The following is a 4,981-nucleotide window of genomic DNA, read 5'->3' on the forward strand; positions in this document are numbered from 1 at the left end:
TGACAACCTTAAAACACATATATGCATGTTTGAATCACTATGAGAGTTTTTTGACAACCTTAGAACACATATATGCTAGATTAAAGCACTATGAGAGTTTTTTGACAATATTATTACACATATAAGCATGATTTCATCACTATGAAAGTTTTTGACTGTCTTATAACACATATATGCATGATTGAATCACTATGAAAGTTTTTTTACAACATTAGAACACATATAAGCATGATTCCATCACTATAAAAGTTTTTTGATTGCCTTATGACACATATATGCATGATTGAATCACTATGAAAGTTTTTTGACAACCTTTGAATACATATATGAATGATTGAATCACTATGAGAGTTTTTTGACAACATTAGAACATATATAAGCATGATTTCATCACTATGAAAGTTTTTGACTGCCTTATAACACATATATGAATGATTGAATCACTATGAAAGTTTTTTGACAACATTAAAACACATATAAGCATGATTCCATCACTATCAAAGTTTTTTTACTACCTTATAACACATATATGCATGATTGAATCACTATGAAAGTTTTTTGACAACCTTAGAACACATATATATGTGATCATGCATATAATTTAGGGTTTATTAACATTTAAATATGCATGATTTTATGAAATAATGTTTCAAAAACCCAATTTTATGTTAGTTTTTGAGTAAATGTGCTAAAATGATTTAAAAAGAGAAAATGCTTGAAAATTAGTGTTATTTTGCAATTCAATGAATATTTTAATGTTTGTCATTGTGAGTTCCTAAAAATAAAAATAAAAATTAGAGTTGAGAATCTAGTTAGTTAGTTTTAAAAATAAAAAAATAAAAAATTATAAAATAAGTTGAAATGAGGTTTAGTGTAAATATTTTTAAGAAGTAGTCTTTAGTTTAGTTGAGTTTTGAGGTTTTTAGCAAATAAAATTCTGTAAAACAGTTTTTAGATTTTTTGAGAATAAAAAAACAAACTCGGTTTCACGGTTTGAGTGTTTTAAAAATAAATCTGTTGCAAACCGGTTGAACCGGTTTGGAATTTTTTAAAATTGAAAAAACAAACAGTAGCAAACCGGTTCAAACCGGTTTGCTTGATGTTAAAAACCCAACGAAGGGGAAAATTTTCCCCGTCTTCATCCTTTGCGCCAGAGCCCTCTTCTCCTAACCCCTCTTTTCCCTCCACCTTGTTTCCTTACCTCCTTCTTCTCCTTCTCCCTTGATTTTCTCTTCTTCCCTGTTTCCGGTGGAGGTGCTTCTTCAACGGCGATGGCGTTGACGGTGGAGACCAGCTTCTTTCCCCAAGCCCCTCAGGTTCACGGTGAGTGCTGAGTCTACTTCTTCTTCTTCTTCTTCTTCTTCTTCTTCTTTCTGAATTTTAATTTTCATAATGTTTGAATTTTAATGTGGAAAAGATAAAAAAAGGAAAGACAAAAAATAATATCTGCAAAAGATTTCCGGTGATCAACAGAGATCTGCCGAAACATTTGTTCTGAGGCATAATTGTAGTAAATGCTTGCATTAATTCTTGATCAAAAATCTTGATCGGAATCTGCTGAAGGAATTTCTGTATATTGATTATCTGAATCAATATCAGAAGTAGATAAATTGAGTTCAAAATTCTGTTGATCGTATTAATTGAAATCTGATTTCCGGCAAATGAAGTCCAGCTTGAATGAGTTTTCCGGTGCTTGTTTATTTGAGTGTGAACGATTAGATGTCTGGATCAAATATCTCCAAGTGATTCCTGATTTACATTGTTGATCTTCAAATGGAGAATATCGGATTACTGATCAAAGTAATTCCAGTAATCGGCTGAATCTCTGCCGGAATCCACTCTGCTTTGCCGGAATTTTTTTTTTCTCTTCACGGTGAAAATCTGTTTCACCGTGGAATGGTTGGATTGTTTGATTTCTGGATTGAATAGATGATTTCAATCGATTGATTATCGGTAACATCGGGCTATTCATTTCTGTGAAAGCCAATGTCTAATTTGGTTCACAGAAGATGCTTTTTCATCCGCCGGAATTCATGTGATTGAGGTCCGAATTTGCTCCAATCTGCTAGAGTAGCACCTCAAAGTTGATCGTCACTTCATAGTCACAGTATAATGGCATTCTGGTGTGTTCTACAACAGAAGTTGGTTGTGTGAAGGATTATCATTGCATTTGATTGATTTTCATCAGTTTTTGGAAAGAATTTGATCATTCGGATATCGGTTATGTTGTGGATCAGTTAAACCGGATACATGGATCCAGTTAAGTGCTGAACTAATATTTCTATCAATGTTACTATTTTCTGGAATAAATTGGATTTCTGGTGTGATTTTCAGTTGATTGAGTCAATGTAATTCATTGATTGTTGATCTTTAACAACTGCGGTTACTGATTTTCACTGATTTGTATTGTTTTGAGTAGTAATTTTAGATGTTAGTTAGGTAACTAGTTAAGCTGTTAGTTAATTGAAATAATTACCATCAAATTAGTGAGTTGTAAATAGTTAGCATATAGTTACTTAGGTGTTTAGTATTAGATCATTATATTAGTGTTGGCAATTTAGATTAGTAGCATTTGATTTGTTAGCATGTGCTTGATTCAACATCTTGCAAATAGACTACTTAATTGATTTGAAATAATTCAAAATTAATAGAGCTTTACTTGTCAATTAGAATTCTTTCATAATTTTTAGCATTTACTCAGTATGTTCTGTTTAGTATAGTTTCTATTTCTTTCTCTTGTACTGCTCGTGTCATTTTGACTTGTGCAGGATCGCACCAAAGTGGAGTGAAAGTGATTACACGACACACGAAGTGCAAGAATAGAAGAATTTTTACTTTTTAGTTTAGATTTAGGAATTTAATTGGGTTTATAAATATTGCACTTTACGCCCTCTGCGAAGGGTATTCATTTGTTGTAATAGTTAGTTGTTTTTACCTTTTCTGAACATTTTTACATTTCAATAATTCGGCAATAAAGAATAGTGTAGATTTGTGTACTTGAATACGAAATATTCCCGTTCCCTGAGTTCGACCCGGTCTCATCCACTAGTGAGAACCGGTTTTTATTATTTGATGTCTGGTTTTCACATGTTTTTCATATAAAAATCTTTTCAAAATTACAACGATTTAAAAGAAGACATCAATATGCATGATTGAATCACTATGAAAGTTTTTTAACAACCTTAGAACACATATATAAGCATGATTTCATCACTATAAAATTGTTTGACTGCCTTAGAACACATATATGCATTCTTGAATCACTACAAAAGTTTTTTGACAACCTTGAAACACATATATGCATAATTGAATCACTATGAGAGTTTTTTGACAACATTAAAACACATATAAGCATGATTATAATACAGAAGACATTTATTTGACAGCCTTATAACACATATAAGCATGCTTGAATCACTATGATATTTTTTTGACAACCTTAGAACACATATCTGCATGAAATCACTATGATTTTTTTTTGTCAGCCTTAGAATACATATCTGAATTCTGTTAATGTCCTTCACTTTATTACTAGCTAGTCTATGTGTAATTCATTCATGTTACTTTGATTGCCTTAGATTAGGTGTATTGCATATAATTTATTTTATTATATTTTGTTTATCAATATTAACCTTTATTTTCTCTTGTAAGATGCTGGAGATAATCAGCGTAGAGGAGCTGATGGAGACATGGATGAAATGGCAGATCGAGACAATAAAGAAGATGATGCTCAGAATCTTGGCGATGATTAGATTCATGTGTTGAATTTGTTGCACCTTCATGTTGTTTCAAAAGAAACTCTTTGTAAATGTTCACTTGTAAATAATTAAAATTTGGCAAGGATTATAGTGGATCAATAAATTTTTTCACCTTGTATCTTGTGTTAAATTTGTTTCAGCTGCTTTGTATATGTATTTTTATATGTACTTTGTTTTTTATACACAGGATATATAAATTGTATAACAAGAAAATTTTTCTAGATATTTATATTTCAAACAATTTTTTTATTTTTTTTTAATTTTTTGCGATGGATTAGCGACTTAGTATTGACCTCCAATTTAACGACGGATTATGGATGAATATTTATCTGTCCGAAAATTGAATCGACTGATATTTTATGACGGATTGTAATCCGTTGCAATTCCATCATTATAATGGTGACAGATATGTATCTGTCGTAAAACCAAATATCTACGAATTAACGACGACCTTGCGATGAATCATGGCATTCGTTAATTTATCGCAAATTAGCGATGGAAGTAGCGACATATATTTTCCATCGCTAATTAGTGACTAGGAAATTGCGATGAAAGTTATCCATCGCTAAACTACTGTTCAGTGATGGATTTATGATGGATTAGCGACGGATTATGACCATCGCTAATCCACAGATTTCTTGTAGTGTTTCTTGAGACAAGCACCGCCTCCCCTGAGCAGTCCACCAGTCTCAACCAATTTCTCTATAACGACCCGATCTGGAGTCTCTCGAGCCCGAGTTCATGAATGTTAGTTTTTAGAGAGAAATTACTCTAATAAGCTTAAAAATAACCTCAAAAATTATGTCACATTTTTTTTTATTAATTAAAGGTTTATACATCCATTTACAATATCATAACCATCAAAATACATAAGCAGAATAAATAGAAGAGTGAAAGTGAACCATACTTCAAACGTACTGAAGCCTGGTAGCAGAGTCGAAGTTCACTACTAAGTCCTGCGGCTGACAGCAGTTCCTGAAGCTACACTTGCAACCAAAAGAAGGGGTGAGTCTATAACCCAGTAAGTTCTCATTTACAAATAGACACGATCATTACAGCTATAGTGAGCTTTAAGCTCCTAGTCTTAGTTTAGTTTGTTAATTATGCACACATGTTATTTATGAGTTTTAACCCCTTTTATCGTATCTCAATCATCATTCTCAAATACCTCTTCTACTCTAATCGATTATTCCTAACATAACTTCTTCAGGCATAGCAACCCA

The sequence above is a fragment of the Nuphar pumila genome, chromosome 13 (assembly GCF_984573655.1).
Source record: "Nuphar pumila chromosome 13, dmNupPumi1.hap1.1, whole genome shotgun sequence".
In the NCBI taxonomy this organism is placed as follows: Eukaryota; Viridiplantae; Streptophyta; class Magnoliopsida; order Nymphaeales; family Nymphaeaceae; genus Nuphar; species Nuphar pumila.